At 46.5% G+C, this 20,604-nt stretch overlaps 7 non-coding genes across 7 annotated transcripts; 1 reads left to right on the top strand and 6 right to left on the bottom strand.

Moving 5' to 3' along the window:
* Positions 1–2,713: 2,713 nt before the first annotated feature.
* Positions 2,714–2,785, bottom strand: trnaq-uug (transfer RNA glutamine (anticodon UUG)). The gene has a single exon. It is a non-coding gene; the product is annotated as a tRNA-Gln (tRNA).
* Positions 2,786–3,391: 606 nt separating this feature from the next.
* trnaq-uug (transfer RNA glutamine (anticodon UUG)) lies at positions 3,392–3,463 on the bottom strand. Its single transcript has one exon. It is a non-coding gene; the product is annotated as a tRNA-Gln (tRNA).
* Positions 3,464–4,748: 1,285 nt separating this feature from the next.
* trnaq-uug (transfer RNA glutamine (anticodon UUG)) lies at positions 4,749–4,820 on the bottom strand. The gene has a single exon. It is a non-coding gene; the product is annotated as a tRNA-Gln (tRNA).
* Positions 4,821–7,460: 2,640 nt separating this feature from the next.
* trnaq-uug (transfer RNA glutamine (anticodon UUG)) lies at positions 7,461–7,532 on the bottom strand. Its single transcript has one exon. It is a non-coding gene; the product is annotated as a tRNA-Gln (tRNA).
* Positions 7,533–8,138: 606 nt separating this feature from the next.
* On the bottom strand, positions 8,139–8,210 carry trnaq-uug (transfer RNA glutamine (anticodon UUG)). Its single transcript has one exon. It is a non-coding gene; the product is annotated as a tRNA-Gln (tRNA).
* A 606-nt stretch (positions 8,211–8,816) lies between these two features.
* trnaq-uug (transfer RNA glutamine (anticodon UUG)) lies at positions 8,817–8,888 on the bottom strand. Its single transcript has one exon. It is a non-coding gene; the product is annotated as a tRNA-Gln (tRNA).
* Positions 8,889–20,107: 11,219 nt separating this feature from the next.
* Positions 20,108–20,181, top strand: trnai-aau (transfer RNA isoleucine (anticodon AAU)). The gene has a single exon. It is a non-coding gene; the product is annotated as a tRNA-Ile (tRNA).
* Positions 20,182–20,604: the final 423 nt, after the last annotated feature.

Raw genomic sequence — 20,604 nt, 5'->3', positions numbered from 1 at the left:
ACCTAAAAACTGTACTACCGAAATTCCACCAGAATGTCTCCTGCCCCACAAGAGGGGAGAACACACTGGATCAAGTCAACACGAGCATTGTAGACGCTTACAAGGCCATTCCCTGCCCCCACCTTGGGAAGTCTGACCACCTCTCCCTGTTTCTAGCCCCGGCATACAAACCGCTCATCAAAAGAGAGAGAGCATCAATGAGAGCAGTGAAAGTATGGCCAGAGGGGGCAGTATCGAAGCTTCAGGATTGCTTCGAACGCACTGATTGGGGCATGTTTGCCCATAATGACATCGAGGAATACGCATCCACAGTGCTATTCTACATCAACAGCTGCGTCGAGGTCATCACGACCCACAAAAATATCAGGTCATACCCCAACCAGAAACCCTGGATGAACAGAGAGGTCCGCTCACTGTTGAAAGCACGCGACGCAGCATTTAAATCTGGCGACGCGGCGGCTTACAGTGCAGCTAGGACCAACCTAAAAAAGGGTATCAGGACTGCCAAAAGGAAACAGATACTGCGGATAGAGGATCACTTCCGCAACAACTCGGACCCCCGGCGCATGTGGCAAGGCATCCAGTCCATCACTGACTACAAGGACAAAAACACCAGTCCCCCGGTCAGCGACGCCTCCCTTCCGGAGGAGCTTAACAACTTCTACGCTTGCTTCGACAGGGACAACAAGGAGCCGGCTACCAAAGCCTTGCCACCCCCGGAAGACCAGGTGCTCACTCTGTCGACCTCCGACGTAAGGGGCGCTCTACGCAGAGTGAACACACGAAAGGCTGCTGGACCGGATAGCATCCCTGGATGGGTACTCAAGGAATGTGCTGATCAGCTGGCTGATGTCTTCACCGCCATCTTCAATCTGTCATTGGCCCAGGCAGTAGCCCCTACATGCTTCAAGACCGCCACCATAATTCCTGTGCCTAAACAAGCGGCTGTGACGTGTCTGAACGACTATCGACCTGTCGCACTCACATTCATCATAATGAAGTGTTTCGAGAGACTGGTCTTAGCCCACATCAAAGCCAGTGTCCCTGCCTCCCTTGACCAACACCAGTTTGCCTATCGTGCAAACAGATCAACGGAGGATGCAATCACAACTGCTCTACACTCGGCACTGAATCACCTAGATGGTAAGGAGACCTACGTCAGAATGTTGTTTATAGACTACAGCTCAGCATTCAACACTATCGTCCCCAACAAGCTGGCCACCAAAATCCAAACTCTTGGCCTGAACACTTCCCTCTGCAACTGGACCCTGGACTTCCCAACAAACAGACCCCAGTCTGTCAAATTAGGTAACCACACCTCCCCCCGCCCTGACCCTGAACACGGGGGCCCCGCAAGGATGTGTGCTGAGCCCCCTCCTCTACTCCCTCTTCACCCACGACTGTGTGGCTATTAATGGTTCCAACACCATCATCAAGTTTGCAGATGACACCACGGTAGTAGGCTAGATCACCAACAACGATGAGTCAGCCTACAGGGAGGAGGTCCAGCATCTCGTGAAGTGGTGCGCCGACAACAACCTGGCTCTTAACACCAAGAAAACAAAGGAAATAATCGTGGACTTCAGGAAGTCCAAAGGCGGAAGTCACACCCCCATCCACATCAATGGGGCGGAGGTGGAAAGGGTGGCCAGCTTTAAGTGCCTCGGAGTCCACATCACGGAAGACCTCTCCTGGTCCCTCAACACCTCCTCTCTGGTGAAGAAGGCCCAGCAGCGCCTATATTTCTTGAGGAGGCTGAAGGGATGTAATCTGTCACCCCTGATCCTCTCTAACTTCTACCGCTGCACTATAGAGAGCATCCTGACAAACTGTATCACGGTATGGTATGGCAGCTGTAGCTCCCATGACCGGAAGGCCCTGCAGCGGGTAGTCAAAACTGCCCAACGCATTACCGGCACCCGGCTACCGACCATAGAGCATATATATCAGAAACGCTGCCTACGGAGGGCATGGTCCATCATCAAAGACCCTACCCACCCCAGCCACAGTCTGTTCGCCCTCCTACCATCTGGAAGACGCTACAGATGCATTCGCACCCGTACTACCAGATTTAGGAACAGCTTCTTTCCCAGGGCTGTCATCCTACTGAACTCCACAAATAAACACTAAAGCCTGCATATCTGCCAATGCACTTTATTATGGTCATATTTATGCTAATTCACTGCAAGCCAAATGTATAAATGTATGTTGAATGTTTAAGTGTCCTAATCCAAATTGTACACTCTCGGGAGCCGCAAGCCTACATTTCGTTGCACTGCACTTGTGCACTAACAATGACAATTGTTGATTTGATTTGATTGATTGAGCTTGCATTGCAGTCCTGCCAGGTAAAATGTGTATAATCTTTGCAAGGCACTGCTGCACGAAAGATAAGCAATTGTTAACTTTTTTCGAGAATACGAAGTGCAATGCCTACGTTTCAAGAAGCACTGCTTTCAATTTCAACAAGTATGCCAGCCGAATGCAGCTTGCAAAGAAAATGTTGAGCAATCTGCTGTGCAATGAACAATACATGTCTGTCTCCCCTGCTTATTTGGAACTGGGAATGAGAGGTTCAGCCTATCATCTGATGTCGAGCACAATAAATCAACCGTCATTGATTCAGGCAGCAAATAGTCCCATAACCGTGGTTGGTATGCAGATACCAAGCTTGTATGTCCCAAATTTCCAGCAGCTGGGACAACAAGAACTCAGGCTCCACCGAGATTTGAACTCAGATCGCTGGATTCAAAGTCCAGAGTGCTCACCATTACACCATGGAACCGCTACTGACGAGTTCTTTAGATTCTTTTCTCAAAATCAACAACATTACCATCTCCACCATTATACTTTGTCTCGGCCTGGTCTCATCCTTAACTTCAGCTTGCCCACTTGCCCCTCTGCTAAGCCTCGGTTCTGACCAAATCACACAGCTGCCTTGATGGCTATCGGTTCACAAATCTCAGCTTCTTTTTCACACTGCTCATGGCAGATTGCATTGCAGTCCTGCCAGGTAAAATGAGTATAATCTTTGCAAGGCACTGCTGCACGAAAGATAAGCAATTGTTAACTTTTTTCGAGAATACGAAGTGCAATGCGCACGTTTCAAGAAGCACTGCTTTCAATTTCAGCAAGTATGCCAGCCGAATGCAGCTTGCAAAGAAAATGTTGAACATTCTGCTGTGCAGTCAAACGAAGCACTGGACAACACACATCTTTCTCCTCCTCTTATTTGGAACTGGGAATGAGAGGTTGAGCCTATCATCTGATGTCGAAAACAATAAATCAACCGTCATTGATTCAGGCAGCAAACAGTCCCGTAACCGTGGTTGGTATGCAGATGCCAAGCTTGTATGTCCAAAATTTCCAGCAGCTGGGACAACAAGAATTCAGGTTCCACCGAGATTTGAACTCGGATCTCTGGATTCAAAGTCCAGAGTGCTCACCATTACACCATGGAACCTTTGCTGATCAATTCATTTGAATCTTTTCTTAAAATCAACAACATTACCGTCTCCACCATTATACTTTGTCTCGGCCAGGTCTCATCCTTAACTTCAGCTTGCCCACTTGCCCCTCTGCTAAGCCTCGGTTCTGAGTAAATCACACAGCTGCCTTGATGGCTATCGGTTCACAAATCTCTGCTTCTTTTTCACACTGCTCATAGCAGCTTGTATTGCAGTCCTGCCAGGTAAAATGTGAATAATCTTTGCAAGGCACTGCTGCACGAAAGATAAGCAATTGTTAACTTTTTTCGAGAATACGAAGTGCAATGTCTACGTTTCAAGAAGCACTGCTTTCAATTTCAACAAGTTTGCCAGCCGAATGCAGCTTGCAAAGAAAATGTTGAGCAATCTGCTGTGCAATGAAACGAAGCACTGGACAATACACATCTTTCTCCCCCGCTTATTTGGAACTGGGAATGAGAGTTTCAGCCTATCATCTGATGTCGAGAACAATAAATCAACCGTCATTGATTCAGGCAGCAAACGGTCCCGTAACCGTGGTTGGTATGCAGATGCCAAGCTTGTATGTCCAAAATTTCCAGCAGCTGGGACAACAAGAATTCAGGTTCCACCAAGATTTGAACTCGGATCGCTGGACTCAAAGTCCAGAGTGGTCACCATTACACCATGCAACCGTCGCTGAAGAATTCATTAGAATCTTTTCTTAAAATCAACAACATTACCGTCGCCACCATTATACTTTGTCTCGGCCAGGTCTCATCCTTAACTTCACCTTGCCCACTTGCCCCTCTGCTAAGCCTCGGTTCTGAGTAAATCACACAGCTGCCTTGATGGCTATCGGTTCACAAATCTCTGCTTCTTTTTCACACTGCTCATAGCAGCTTGTATTGCAGTCCTGCCAGGTAAAATGTGAATAATCTTTGCAAGGCACTGCTGCATGAAAGATAAGCAATTGTTAACTTTTTTCGAGAATACGAAGTGCAATGTCTATGTTTCAAGAAGCACTGCTTTCAATTTCAACAAGTATGCCAGCCGAATGCAGCTTGCAAAGAAAATGTTGAGCAATCTGCTGTGCAATGAAACGAAGCACTGGACAATACACATCTTTCTCCCCCGCTTATTTGGAACTGGGAATGAGAGGTTCAGCCTATCATCTGATGTCGAGAACAATAAATCAACCGTCATTGATTCAGGCAGCAAACGGTCCCGTAACCGTGTGTTGGTATGCAGATGCCAAGCTTGTATGTCCCAAATTTCCAGCAGCTGGGATAACAAGAATTCAGGTTCCACCGAGATTTGAACTCGGATCACTGGATTCAAAGTCCAGAGTGCTCACCATTACACCATGAAACCTTTGCTGATCAATTCATTTGAATCTTTTCTTAAAATCAACAACATTACCGTCTCCACCATTATACTTTGTCTCGGCCAGGTCTCATCCTTAACTTCAGCTTGCCCACTTGCCCCTCTGCTAAGCCTCGGTTCTGAGTAAATCACACAGCTGCCTTGATGGCTACCGGTTCACAAATCTCTGTTTCTTTTTCACACTGCTCATAACAGCTTGTATTGCAGTCCTGCCAGGTAAAATGTGAATAATCTTTGCAAGGCACTGCTGCACGAAAGATAAGCAATTGTTAACTTTTTTCGAGAATACGATGTGCAATGCCTACGTTTCAAGAAGCACTGCTTTCAATTTCAGCAAGTATGCCAGCTGAATGCAGCTTGCAAAGAAAATGTTGAGCATTCTGCTGTGCAGTCAAACGAAGCACTGGACAACACACATCTTTCTCCCCCTCTTATTAGGAACTGGGAATGAGAGGTTGAGTTTATCATCTGATGTCGAGAACAATAAATCAACCGTCATTGATTCAGGCAGCAAACAGTTCTGTCACCGTGGTTGGTATGCAGATGCCAAGCTTGTATGTCCCAAATTTCCAGCAGCTGGGACAGCAAGAATTCAAGTTCCACCGAGATTTGAACTCGGATCGCTTGATTCAGAGCCCAGAGTGCTTACCATTACACCATGGAACCTTTGCTGAATAGTTCCCTAGATTCTTTTCTCAAAATCAACAACATTACCATCTCCACCATTATACTTTGTCTCGGCCTGGTCTCAACCTTAACTTCAGCTTGCCCACTTGCCCCTCTGCTAAGCTTCGGTTCTGAGCAAATCACACAGCTGCCTTGATGGCTATCGGTTCACAAATCTCTGCTTCTTTTTCACACTGCTCATAGCAGCTTGTATTGCAGTCCTGCCAGGTAAAATGTGACTAATCTTTGCAAGGCACTGCTGCACGAAAGATGAGCAATTGTTAACTTTTTTCGAGAATATGAAGTGCAATGCCTACGTTTCAAGAAGCACTGCTTTCAATTTCAGCAAGTATGCCAGCTGAATGCAGCTTGCAAAGAAAATGTTGAGCATTCTGCTGTGCAGTCAAACGAAGCACTGGACAACACACATCTTTCTCCCCCGCTTATTTGGAACTGGGAATGAGAGATTCAGCCTATCATCTGATGTCGAGAACAATAAATCAACCGTCATTGATTCAGGCAGCAAACGGTCCCGTAACTGTGGTTGGTATGCAGATGCCAAGCTTGTTTGTCCCAAATTTCCAGCAGCTGGGACAACAAGAATTCAGGATCCATTGAGATTTGAACTCGGATCGCTGGATTCAAAGTCCAGAGTGCTCACCATCACACCATGGAACCTTTGCTGATCAATTCATTTGAATCTTTTCTTAAAATCAACAACATTACCGTCTCCACCATTATACTTTGTCTCGGCCAGGTCTCATCCTTAACTTCAGCTTGCCCACTTGCCCCTCTGCTAAGCCTCGGTTCTGAGTAAATCACACAGCTGCCCTGATGGCTACCGGTTCACAAATCTCTGTTTCTTTTTCACACTGCTCATAACAGCTTGTATTGCAGTCCTGCCAGGTAAAATGTGAATAATCTTTGCAAGGCACTGCTGCACGAAAGATAAGCAATTGTTAACTTTTTTCGAGAGTACGATGTGCAATGCCTACGTTTCAAGAAGCACTGCTTTCAATTTCAGCAAGTGTGCCAGCCGAATGCAGCTTGCAAAGAAAATGTTGAGCATTCTGCTGTGCAGTCAAACGAAGCACTGGACAACACACATCTTTCTCCCCCTCTTATTTGGAACTGGGAATGAGAGGTTGAGTTTATCATTTGATGTCGAGACCAATAAATCAACCGTCATTGATTCAGGCAGCAAACAGTTCTGTAACCGTGGTTGGTATGCAGATGCCAAGCTTGTATGTCCCAAATTTCCAGCAGCTGGGACAACAAGAATTCAGGTTCCAGCGAGATTTGAACTCGGATCGCTTGATTCAGAGTTTAGAGTGCTTACCATTACACCATGGAACCTTTTCTGAACAGTTCCCTAGATTCTTTTCTCAAAATCAACAACATTACCATCTCCACCATTATACTTTGCCTCGGCCTGGTCTCATCCTTAACTTCAGCTTGCCCACTTGCCCCTCTGCTGAGCTTCGGTTCTGAGCAAATCACACAGCTGCCTTGATGGCTATCGGTTCACAAATCTCAGCTTCTTTTTCACACTGCTCATGGCAGATTGCATTGCAGTCCTGCCAGGTAAAATGAGTATAATCTTTGCAAGGCACCGCTGCACGAAAGATAAGCAATTGTTCACTTTTTTCGAGAATACGATGTGCAATGCCTACGTTTCAAGAAGCACTGCTTTCAATTTCAGCAAGTATGCCAGCCGAATGCAGCTTGCAAAGAAAATGTTGAGCATTCTGCTGTGCAGTCAAACGAAGCACTGGACAACACACATATTTCTCCCCCTCTTATTTGGAACTGGGAATGAGAGGTTGAGCCTATCATCTGATGTCGAGAACAATAAATCAACCGTAATTGATTCAGGCAGCAAACGGTCCCGTAACCGTGGTTGGTATGCAGATGCCAAGCTTGTATGTCCCAAATTTCCAGCAGCTGGGACAACAAGAATTCAGGTTCCACCGAGATTTGAACTCGGATCTCTGGATTCAAAGTCCAGAGTGCTCACCATTACACCATGGAACCTTTGCTCATCAATTCATTTGAATCTTTTCTTAAAATCAACAACATTACCGTCTCCACCATTATACTTTGTCTCGGCCAGGTCTCATCCTTAACTTCAGCTTGCCCACTTGCCCCTCTGCTAAGCCTCGGTTATGAGTATATCACACAGCTGCCTTGATGGCTACCGGTTCACAAATCTCCGTTTCTTTTTCACACTGCTCATAACAGCTTGTATTGCAGTCCTGCCAGGTAAAATGTGAATAATCTTTGCAAGGCACTGCTGCACGAAAGATAAGCAATTGTTAACTTTTTTCGAGAATACGTTGTGCAATGCCTACGTTTCAAGAAGCACTGCTTTCAATTTCAGCAAGTATGCCAGCCGAATGCAGCTTGCAAAGAAAATGTTGAGCATTCTGCTGTGCAGTCAAACGAAGCACTGGACAACACACATATTTCTCCCCCTCTTATTTGGAACTGGGAATGAGAGGTTGAGCCTATCATCTGATGTCGAGAACAATAAATCAACCGTCATTGATTCAGGCAGCAAACGGTCCCGTAACCGTGGTTGGTATGCAGATGCCAAGCTTGTATGTCCCAAATTTCCAGCAGCTGGGACAACAAGAATTCAGGTTCCACCGAGATTTGAACTCGGATCTCTGGATTCAAAGTCCAGAGTGCTCACCATTACACCATGGAACCTTTGCTCATCAATTCATTTGAATCTTTTCTTAAAATCAACAACATTACCGTCTCCACCATTATACTTTGACTCGGCCAGGTCTCATCCTTAACTTCAGCTTGCCCACTTGCCCCTCTGCTAAGCCTCGGTTATGAGTATATCACACAGCTGCCTTGATGGCTACCGGTTCACAAATCTCCGTTTCTTTTTCACACTGCTCATAACAGCTTGTATTGCAGTCCTGCCAGGTAAAATGTGAATAATCTTTGCAAGGCACTGCTGCACGAAAGATAAGCAATTGTTAACTTTTTTCGAGAATACGTTGTGCAATGCCTACGTTTCAAGAAGCACTGCTTTCAATTTCAGCAAGTATGCCAGCCGAATGCAGCTTGCAAAGAAAATGTTGAGCATTCTGCTGTGCAGTCAAACGAAGCACTGGACAACACACATATTTCTCCCCCTCTTATTTGGAACTGGGAATGAGAGGTTGAGCCTATCATCTGATGTCGAGAACAATAAATCAACCGTCATTGATTCAGGCAGCAAACGGTCCCGTAACCGTGGTTGGTATGCAGATGCCAAGCTTGTATGTCCCAAATTTCCAGCAGCTGGGACAACAAGAATTCAGGTTCCACCGAGATTTGAACTCGGATCTCTGGATTCAAAGTCCAGAGTGCTCACCATTACACCATGGAACCTTTGCTCATCAATTCATTTGAATCTTTTCTTAAAATCAACAACATTACCGTCTCCACCATTATACTTTGACTCGGCCAGGTCTCATCCTTAACTTCAGCTTGCCCACTTGCCCCTCTGCTAAGCCTCGGTTATGAGTATATCACACAGCTGCCTTGATGGCTACCGGTTCACAAATCTCCGTTTCTTTTTCACACTGCTCATAACAGCTTGTATTGCAGTCCTGCCAGGTAAAATGTGAATAATCTTTGCAAGGCACTGCTGCACGAAAGATAAGCAATTGTTAACTTTTTTCGAGAATACGTTGTGCAATGCCTACGTTTCAAGAAGCACTGCTTTCAATTTCAGCAAGTATGCCAGCCGAATGCAGCTTGCAAAGAAAATGTTGAGCATTCTGCTGTGCAGTCAAACGAAGCACTGGACAACACACATCTTTCTCCTCCTCTTATTTGGAACTGGGAATGAGAGGTTGAGCCTATCATCTGATGTCGAGAACAATAAATCAACCGTCATTGATCCAGGCAGCAAACGGTCCCGTAACCGTGGTTGGTATGCAGATGCCAAGCTTGTATGTCCCAAATTTCCAGTAGCTGGGACAACAAGAATTCAGGTTCTACCGAGATTTGAACTCGGATCGCTGGATTTAGAGCCCAGAGTGCTTACCATTACACCATGGAACCTTTGCTAAACAGTTCCCTAGATTCTTTTCTCAAAATCAACAACATTACCATCTCCACCATTTTTCTTTGTCTCGGCCTGGTCTCATCCTTAACTTCAGCTTGCCCACTTGCCCCTCTGCTAAGACTCGGTTCTAAGTAAATCACACAGCTGCCTTGATGGCTATCGGTTCACAAATCTCTGTTTCTTTTTCACACTGCTCATAGCAGCTTGTATTGCAGTCCTGCCAGGTAAAATGTGAATAATCTTTGCAAGGCACTGCTGCACAAAAGATGAGCAATTGTTAACTTTTTTCGAGAATACGAAGTGCAATGTCTACGTTTCGAGAAGCACTGCTTTCAATTTCAACAATTATGCCAGCCGAATGCAGCTTGCAAAGAAAATGTTGAGCAATCTGCTGTGCAGTCAAACGAAGCACTGGACAACACACATCTTTCTGCCCCGTTTATTTGGAAATGGGAATGTGAGGTTGAGCCTATCATCTGATGTCGAGAACAATAAATCAACCATCATTGTGTAAGAATTCGCAATAATTTACATTTCTGAAGATCAATTTTTTTGATTAAAGAATCCCTGGGCGTTGTGCATTTAAATTTCCAGGGATAAAAATGGCTGTCACCACATGGCCGAAGACAAAGGACAATGCTTTGTTTACAAAGCAATTGAATGCTATTAGCATTTGTTTGTATATCAAGTGGATACATCTAAACTGCAGAAGAGACTTTTGTACCTTGAATGGGAAACGTTTAACAATTGAATGGCTCTAAATCACTTAGCATTCTGGACAATAGGGCTGTTGCATTCTCTTTTGTTTCAGCCCAGGGAGCTCCGGAAGACACATTAACCCAGTCTAACCACTTTGAGTTAGCCAATCACAGCTTTCTCTTGTGTATTGGACTCTTTGGGCGGGGAATTTTGCACACAGCCCTTGCAGGGCAGAACGGCAGGACCTGACCAGGTATAAAGATAGCGGCTGAGAAGCTATCTGGCCTCTTACTTCGCTGGATCACAGGCGAGCAGAGTTTCTGACTCCTCAACAAGGCAACCTAGCAGGATTTAAGGGGTGGTGATTTAAGGGAATTGCTAAGATTGTTTAAATAACATTGTAGCCATTGTATCCCTCGCTTTCGCCGTCTGCAACCCCCTGTTATATAGTTTTACTGTAATTACTGTGTTTGTGTGGTATAGTTTGATATTTTGATTATAGTTTCTTTTAGTTAATAAAACTTGATTTTTTTCTCTCATCCAAACTACGTGTCTGTTTTAATATCAATAATTATAAGCCCTGCAGTCAGAACTGGAAGGTGGGGTAGCGATTCGAAACCGCTGTTTTAAAATTGGTTTTATTGGAGTTGGTCTGAGTGCAGGCATAGGCTGCAAGACGAGGAAAATTACTTTAAACCAGTTTAAAGAAGCCCCAACCCTTACAATGGTGACCGCGGGCAGGACTGCAGGCCGTTTTTGATATGATGAGTGGTCTGGATCGAGAGAAAGCATCAGTTATTGTCTTTCTTGCTTTCAGTCTGTGGGCAGCCCTGTGGAAGGTAGTGGCAGTGTGTAAGCTGACCTATCGGGGTATAGGTGGCTGGGCTAGGAAGGGTGAGATGGGAGAGCAGGAGGAGATTAAAGAGGCCAAGAATCGGGAGTCCCAGTTTGAGACATGCCAGGCATTTATAGAGCGCCTGGTGCAGGAAGTCACTGAGACCAGGGAAAGTGAGATGAGACTGCGGGAAGAGGATGCCCGCCTCATCTCAGAAGTAAAAGAGCAGGAGGAAAGGTTTAGGGAAGTAAGGACAGCTTATCTGCTGGCCTGCGCCCAAAGGTTTAGTGAAACCATCCCACAGGCAGCATCCATAACGGGGCTGGATAGGGATTTAGAGATCCCAAGACCGCAGCCCACAGCTCCGAGTTCTGAGGAGCCCTGGCAGCGAGGAGGGGTGGACAATGGGGTGGTAGGAGAATACCAGCAGGTCCCGCTAGGCAGGTGGGGACAAGGACCAGTGTACCTCCTCCAACAATGGAGGTACGGTCCGCCCGTGAGAAGTGAGCCTGAGAATAGGAATCCTCAGCCCACAGCAAGTTCGAGTTCACAGGCAAGCACTGTGGCTTGTGTGGGGGGAGGAGCCATTCATATTCAGAGTAAGCTGTTTAAGCCAGGGAACAGGAAAGGAGAGTTCTGGGACCCCTGTAGAGCAGGCCCAGCAGCAGAAATCCGGGACAAGGGAGGCACACAGGGGATAGTTTTGGCCCCAGGAAAAAGGCAGGTCCAAAATCCCCAGTTAAAGCCACCTGGGTGAGGGAAAATGAGTTTGCTGTCCATGCAAGTTGAAGCTCACAGCCTACAAAAACAGGAACTGTGACTTGTTTCCAGGGAAAAGCAGACAATCCCAGAGAGAGACTTGCACCGGCAGGCTGACAGGTACATTATACAATGCGGGCTATTAGGACATGGGAGAGAAGGTTCCCAGCCAGCTGGGGCTGTGACCCAATCTCAGGGTCCGCCAGCCAAAGTTTCCCCCATAGAGACACTCCTCAGGAGGTCTCAGCGGGTGCCCCAGCCTAAGAAAGCATGGTCACCCACTTTACAGTGTTTAAGGCGGTCTCCCGAACCAGGGAGAAGCCAAAGAACAGGGGTCCCCACTCAACAGCCATAAGCTGCGGGGGACCAGAGACAGGAGGCAGTCCAGCTTCGCTGCAGCCAGCAGCAATCTGCGACAGTGCCAGAGATTAGCCTGGCTGTCCGGAGACGGGCGGCATTTGTATTATAGCTATGTGTGTGTATATAGCGTGCATTTAAGGTGTATTTTAAAGTTTTGTTGATATAACTAGTTTTAAGTTAAAGTGCAAAGAGTTTAATTTTACATGTGTGCCAAATATTTGTATTTTTGGTCCGAGGCCGAGGGACCCGACCATGTCTCCACCTAAGGCAGCAGGTCAGTGAGACCTGGCTCCATGTCCCTTTCAAGTTTTTGCAGGAGATGGGAAAATGAAGCAGCCATGTTCGCCCAGCCCAAGCTGGACATCGAATGAAGATACGGAATGTTGGGGATCACCTCGCCACTGGACGAATCCAGGAGACCCCGCAGCGGTCTTCGGGAAAAACCGGACAGAGTCGGAGGAATTTGCCTACTCCTCCTACGGGGAGGAGATGGCCCCAGCTGGGTGGGGCACTGCCCCCAACCCAGCACTATCCAAACCGAAGCTCACTTGCGGGAGACCTCACTGTTGAGGAGTCACGATGGGGAAGCGCGGGCGCCTTGTGATAGGGACGCGTTCCTCGGGGGTGAGTGGTGATGACCCGGGAAAGATCGTATAGAGGAGGGGGAGACCCAAGAGTCATGTTGGTGCGGTCGGGGGAGGGAGGAACTCACCCAGCGGCCCACGGGCAAAGAGGATAAGTGTGGCTGGGAAGGATGAGTGGGTGGCCGGGTCAGTGTGTGGCCAGGGAGAGCCGCCACACAGGCACCCATTATTTTCTGCAGCCAGTCGAGGGAAGACAGGAGGGGGAGGGACTGGGAGTCATGAGATCCCATACTCCCCGGTCTCGGTCTGTGCCAAGGTAATTTTAAACATGAGGGGTACCCCGCCTCCACAAAGGGACAAGGGAACGGTTCGCGGCTGGCGGAGCAGGTTGGTCGGTAAATCCATTCTGCCTGTTTTAAAGTTTAAGATGATCAAAGGGGGAGGAGCAATACCCACTCGAATTTTGCGACCCGTCATCGGCACGTGATCGGGGTTCATTTAAGCATGTTGTTTAATGATTTTTTGTATTTTGTGTTGCAGCCCCAAGTTGAGCAGAGGCGTCGGATCCTCTCCATGCTTGGGACCAGTTTTGTGACAACTCCAAGTTGAGCAGAGGCGGGGGACCCTCTCCGTGCTTGGGATCATTTTGAGTACATTGTGTAACTAAGATTGCCACATTTTGTAATAAGTTATGATGTAAAAAGTGATTGTAAATTTGGTTTACCTTGTATAATTTTACAAGCGTGTAGGGTTATGAGACCCCTTATTGAAATCTGAAGTATCTGTAAGATGCCTACCGTACCATGGTTTTTTTTCTTGAATTTAAGGGGAATAGATGGGACGGGGATCAGTGGCATATAGCTATTAGGTAAATATAGGGGATGGTTGTTTGTGAGGGGTCAGAAATTATTGCTCATTTCTTCAAGAGGATACTACAAGCAAGATGGAAGTATCCAAGGGCGGACTGTAAGAATTCGCAATAATTTACAGTTCTCAAGATCAATTTTTTTTGATTAAAGAATCCCTGGGCGTTGTGCTTATAAATTTCCAGGGATAAAATTGGCGGTCACCACATGGCTGAAGACAAAGGACAATGCTTTGTTTACAAAGCAATTGAATGCTATTAGCATTTGTTTGTATATCGAGTGGATACATCTAAACTGCAAAAGATACTTTTGTACCTTGAATGGGAAATGTTTAACAATTGAATGGGTTTTAAATCACCCAGCACTGGACAATAGGGCTGTTGCATTCTTTTGTTTCAGCCCAGGGAGCTCCGGAAGACACATTAACCCTGTCTAACCACTTTGAGTTTGCCAATCACAGCTTTCTCTTGTGTATTGGACCCTTTGGGTGGGGAATTTTGCTCACAGCCCTTGCAAGGCAGAACAGCAGGGGCCTCACCAGGTATAAAGATAGCGGCTGAGAAGCTATCTCTCTTACTTCGCTGCACCAAAGGTGAGCTGGGTGTTCTGACTCCTCAACAAGGTAACCTAGCAGGAGTTTGGGGTGGTGATTTGAGGGTAATTGCTAAGCTTGTTTAAATAACATTGTAGTTATTTTATCCATTGTTTTCGCCGTCTGCAACCCCCCTGTTATATAGTTTTAATGTAATTAATGTGTTCGTGTGATATAATTTATTCTTTGGATTGTAGTTTACTTCGTTAATAAAACTTGATTTTTTTCTCTCATCCAAACGACATGTTCCGTTTTAATATCATTCATTATAAGTTCCTCCACTCAGAACTAAAGGAGGGGTAGCGATTCGGAACCACTGTTTTAAAATTGGTTTTATTGGAATTGGTCTGGTGCAGGCAAAGGCTGCAAGACCAGGAAAAGTACTTTAAACTAGCTTAAAGAAGCCCCCAACACTTACAGTACAAGCTTGGCATCTGCATACCAACCACGGTTACTGGACCGTTTGCTGCCTGAATCATTGACGGTTGATTTATTGTTCTCGACATGAGATGATAGGCTGAACCTCTCATTCCCAGTTCCAAATAAGCGGGGCAGAAAGATGTGTGTTGTCCAGTGCTTCGTTTGACTGCAAAGCAGATTGCTCAACATTTTCTTTGCAAGCTGCATTCAGCTGGCATAATTGTTGAAATTGAAAGCAGTGCTGCTTGAAACGTAGGCATTGCACTTCGTATTCTCGAAAAAAGTTAACAATAGCTTTTCATTCGTGCAGCAGTGCCTTGCAAAGATTATACTCATTTTTCCTGGCAGGACTGCAATACAAGCTGCTATGAGCAGTGTGAAAAAGAAGCAGAGATTTGTGAACTGATAGCCATCAAGGCAGCTGTGTGACTTGCTCAGAACCGAGGCTTAGCAGAGGGGCAAGTGGGCAAGCTGAAGTTAAGGATGAGACCAGGCCGAGACAACGTATAATGGTGGAGACGGTAATGTTGTTGATTTTGAGAAAAGAATCTAAAAAACTTTTCAGCAACGGTTCCATAGTGCAATGGTGAGCACTCTGGATTTTATGATCCATCGATCCGAGTTCAAATCTCGGTAGAACCTGAATTCTTGTTGTCCCAGCTGCTGGAAATTTGGGACATACGAGCTTGGCATCTGCATACCAACCACGGTTACTGGACCGCTTGCTGCCTGAATCAATGACGGTTGATTTATTGTTCTCGTCATCAGATGATAGGCTCAGCCTCTTGTAAGAATTCGCAATAATTTACAGTTCTGAAGATTCATGTTTTTTTGATTAAAGTATCCCTGGGCAATGTGTTTTTTAAATTTCCAGGGATAAAATGGCTGTCACACCACATGGCCGAATGACAATAGAGGTTTGGAATGCAGCTTTCTGTGTCTGGAAGTAAGGTTCAATGAAGACAAAGGACATTGCTTTGTTTATAAAGCAATTGAATGCTATTAGCATTTGTTTGTATATCGAGTGGATACACCTAAACTGCAGAAGAGACTCTTTGTATCTTGAATGGGTTTCCAATCACCCAGTACTGGACTATAGAGCAGATGTATCTCCCTTTTGTTTCAGCAAAGGAAGCTCTGAAAATCACATTAACTCAATCTAACCACTTTGAGTTAGCCTATCACAGCTTTGGGGTTAATTTTGCACACAGCCCTTGTAAGGCAGGATGTGAGGGGCTCACCAGGTATAAAAAAAGGCTGAGCAGCCAGCTCGCTCTCTTGACTCTTGGCTCTTGACTTCCTGGGACGATAGGTGAGCTCTCTCTCTCTCTCTCTTTCTCTTCGCTGGACCACATGTCGGCAGAGTTTCTGACTCCACACAAGGCAACCTAGCAGGAGTTAAGGGGGGATGGTGATTTAAGGGAATTGCTAAGATTGTTTAAATACATTGTAGCCATTGTATCCCTCGTTTATGCCGTGAGTACCCCCTTGATATATAGTTTTACAATTTGACTGTGTTCGTGTGGGATAGTTTGATATTGTGATTGTAGTTTCTTTTAGTTAATAAAGTTTGATTTTTGTTCTCTCATCCAAACCACTTGTTCCGTTTTAATATCATTAATTATAAGTTCCTCCACTCAGAACTAAAGGAGGGGTCGCGATTCGAAACCGCTGTTTGTAAATTGGTTTAGAGTGCAGCAGCAAAAAGACTGCTGGCCAGGTAGATTACCTTAAACCAGTTTAAAAGAAGCCCCCGGAATCCTTACAATGGCGAGCCAGGTAGGAGTGGAGGCAGTTTTTGATTTAATAAGTGGTCTGGATCTGGTGAAAGCATCAGCTCTTGTTTCTCTCGTTGTTTTCAGTATGTGGGTAGCCCTGCGAATGTTAGCAGCAGCGTGTCGGCTCACCTATCGGGGTATAGGTGGCTGGGTTAGGAAGTGTGTGATGGGAGAGCAGGAGGAGTTTAAAGAGGCCAGAGCTAGTGGTTTGAGGGTGCGGGAAGAGAATGCACGCCTCACACTAGAGGTCACGAAATGCCAGGCATTTATAGAGCGCCTTGTGCAGGAAGTCACAGAGGCGAGGGACAGTGAGATGAGACTGCGGGAAGAGAATGCCAGGTTTGGTGAAGCAGATCATGGCCCCTGTAGGGCAGAGATAGAAAGTCTTAACGTGGCTTTAAAGGCAGCAAGGGGAATGATTTGCGTGATCAGCCCAAAGGCAGGTCAGCTGGATTTTACTGGCAGCCCAAATCAAACCGCCCCACAGGCATCACCCAGGGAAAGGCTGGCTAGGGAATTAGAGATCCCAAGACAGCAGCCCACAGCTCCGGGTTTTGAGGAGCTCTGGCAGCAAGGAGGGGTGGACAATGGGGTGGTAGGAGACAAAGGGAAGGAGCTGACACCAGGTTTTAAACATGGGGAGGAAAATTTCCAGCCACCAGCAGCGGGTGGTGAGAGTATACCTGCCCCCAGCACAGGAGTGGGCAGGGAAGAGTAGACAAACCCAGAGAGGGATTTGCACCGGCAGGCTGCCAGGTACATTATACAGTGTGGGCTATTTGGACATGGGGGAGAAGGTTCCCAGCCAGCTGGGGCTGAGACCCAAGCTCAGGGTCCGCCAGCCAAAGTTTCCCCCATAGAGACACCCCTCAGAAGGTCTCAGCGGGTGCCCCAGCCTAAGAAAGCATGGTCACGCACTTTACAGTGTTTAAGGCGGTTTACCGAGCCAGGGAGAAGCCAAAGAACAGGGGTCCCCACTCAACAGCCATAAGCTGCGAGGGACCAGAGCCAGGAGGCAGTCCAGCTTCGCTGCAGCCAGCAGGAATCTGCGACAGTGCCAGAGATTAGACTGGTCGTCCGGAGACGGGCGGCATTTGTATTTATAGCTATGTGTGTGTATATAGCGTGCTTTTAAGGTATTTTAAGTTTTGTTGATTTAACTAGTTTTAAGTTTAAGCAAAGAGTTTAAGTTTACATGTGTGCCAAATGTTTGTATTTTTGGTCCGAGGTCGAGGGACCCGACCATGTCTCCACCTAAGGCAGCAGGTCAGTGAGACCTGGCTCCATGTCCCTTTCAAGTTTTTGCAGGAGATGGGAAAATGAAGCAGCCATGTTTGCCCAGCCCGAGCTGGACATCGAATGAAGATACGGAATGTTGGGGATCACCTCGCCACTGGACGAATCCAGGAGACCCCACAGCGATCTTCGGGAAAAACCGGACAGAGTCTGGAGGAACTTGCCTACTCCTCCTACGGGGAGGAGATGGCCCCAGCTGGGTGGGGCACGGCCCCCAACCCAGCACCATCCTGACCGAAGTTCACGTGCGGGAGACCTCGCTGTTGAGGAGTCACGATGGGGAAGCGCGGGCGCCTGGTCATAGGGACGCGTTCCTCGGGGGTGGGTGGTGATGGCCCAGGAATGATTGTATAGAGGAGGGGGAGACCCAAGAGTCACGTGGGTGCGGTCGGGCGAGGGAGGAACTCACCCGGGGGCCCATGGGCAAAGAGGATAAGTGTGGCTGGGAAGGATGAGTGGGTGGCCGGATCAGTGTGGGGCCAGAGAGTGCAGCCACACAGGCACCCATCATTTTCTGCAGCCAGTTGAGGGAAGACGGGAGGGGGAGGGACTGGGAGTCATGAGATCCCATACTCCCCGGTCTCGGTCTGTGGAAGGTATTTTTAAACGTGAGGGGTACCCCACCTCCACAAAAGGACAAGGGAACGGCTCGGGGCTGTCGGAGCAGGCTGGTCGCTAAATCCATTCTGCCTGTTTTAAAGTTTAAGCTGATCAAAGGGGGGTGGAAGGTACTTTTACTGCCCGAGTGGGAGGAGCAATACCCACTCGAATTTGGCGACCCATCATCGGCCCGTGATGATCGGGGTTCATAAGCATGTTGTTTAATGATTTTTTGTATTTTGTGTTGCAGCCCCAAGTTGAGCAGAAGCGTGAGGTCCTCTCCGTGCTTGGGACCAGTTTGTGACAACTCCAAGTTGAGCAGAGGCGTAGGACCCTCTCCGTGCTTGCGATAATTTTTGAGTACATTGTGTAACTAAGATTGCAACATTTTGTAATAACTTATGATGTAAAAAAAAAAGGTGATTGTAAATTTGGTTTACACTGTATAATTTTACAAGTGTGTAGGGGTATGAGACCCCTTAGTGAAAACTGAAGTATCTGTAAGATGCCTACCGTACCATGGTTTTTTTTCTTGAATTTAAGGGGAATAGACGGGACGGGGATCAGTGGCAAATAGCTATTAGGTAAATACAGGGGATGGTTGTTTGTGGGGCGTCAGAAATCATTGCTCATTTCTTCAAGAGGATACTACAAGCAAGCTGCAAGTATCCAAGGGCGGACTGTAAGAATTCGCAATAATTTACAGTTCTGAAGATTCATGTTTTTTGATTAAAGTATCCCTGGGCGTTGTGCTTTTAAATTTCCAGGGATAAAATGGCTGTCACACCACATGGCCGAATGACAAAAGAGGTTTGGAATGCAGCTTTCTGTGTCTGGAGGTAAGGTTCAATGAAGACAAAGGACATTGCTTTGTTTATAAAGCAATTGAATGCTATTAGCATTTGTTTGTATATCGAGTGGATACACCTAAACTGCAGAAAAGACTCTTTGTATCTTGAATGGGTTTCCAATCACCCAGTACTGGACTATAGAGCAGATGTATCTCCCTTTTGTTTCAGCAAAGGGAGCTCTGAAAATCACATTAACTCAATCTAACCACTTTGAGTTAGCCTATCACAGCTTTGGGGTTAATTTTGCACACAGCCCTTGCAAGGCAGGATGTGAGGGGCTCACCAGGTATTAAAAAAGGGCTGAGCAGCCAGCTCGCTCTTTTGGTTCTTGGCTCTTGACTTCCTGGGACCAGAGGTGAGCTCTCTCTCTCTTCGCTGGACCACATGTCGGCAGAGTTTCTGACTCCACACAAGGCAACCTAGCAGGTGTTAAAGGGGGGATAGTGATTTAAGGGAATTGCTAAGGTTGTTTAAATACATTGTAGCCATTGTATCCCTCGTTTTTGCCGTGTGTAGCCCCTTGATATATAGTTTTACAATTTGACTGTGTTCGTGTGGGATAGTTTGATATTGTGATTGTAGTTTCTTTTAGTTAATAAAGATTGATATTTTTTTCTCTCATCCAAACCACGTGTTCCGTTAATATCATTAATTATAAGTTCCTCCACTCAGAACTAAAGAAGGGGTAGCGATTCGAAAACGCTGTTTGTAAATTGGTTTAGAGTGCAGCAGCAAAAAGACTGCTGGCCAGGTAGATTACCTTAAACCAGTTTAAACGAAGCCCCCAGAATCCTTACAGTGGTGTGTTCAATGTTTGTGCAGTAACTCGGTCACCCAGTGTGAGCCTGAAAGACAATCTCCCAGCCTGGGTTCGAGCCTGGCCAATAGGAGCGTTGTGGCCGGTTAGCTCAGTTGGTGAGAGCGTGGTGCTAATAACGCCAAGGTCACGGGTTCGATCCCCGTACGGGCCATCAGGATGTTTTCATAATTTTACGCTTTTCCCGCACATTTTCAATACAAACTTTATAAGGAAGCCAATGCACACAGACTCTCACGGGGGATATATTTCGATTAACATCCTTTGCCACCGGGGCTGAGAGACACATCTTTCTGTTCATTTGTCTGTCTGGGTTTGCTGTTGAAAGTTGAACAGGCGGCCTGTTGCCGATAAGGGTCACAGGCAGATAATAGACAGACAGAGAGGCTCTGACCACGCGAGATGGGCAAAAGGCTTCAGTTCAGAACAAATGCATCAATGATTTGTTCGCCCCGCACCGAGAGAGACAACATCCAGAGAAAAACACAGGAGGAAATCGATTTCACGTGGATGCCTACCCGCACTTGGTGCCGTGCTTTCGCGAACATGTCTGTTGTGTTCTCATGTAAAAAATATA

The sequence above is a fragment of the Somniosus microcephalus genome, unplaced genomic scaffold (assembly GCF_052327205.1).
Source record: "Somniosus microcephalus isolate GS21.2 unplaced genomic scaffold, FLI_Smic_1.0 unresolved_chr4, whole genome shotgun sequence".
Taxonomy (NCBI): Eukaryota; Metazoa; Chordata; class Chondrichthyes; order Squaliformes; family Somniosidae; genus Somniosus; species Somniosus microcephalus.
Note: the sequence above shows the minus strand (reverse complement) of the source record. Positions and strands in the feature narration are given on the sequence as shown.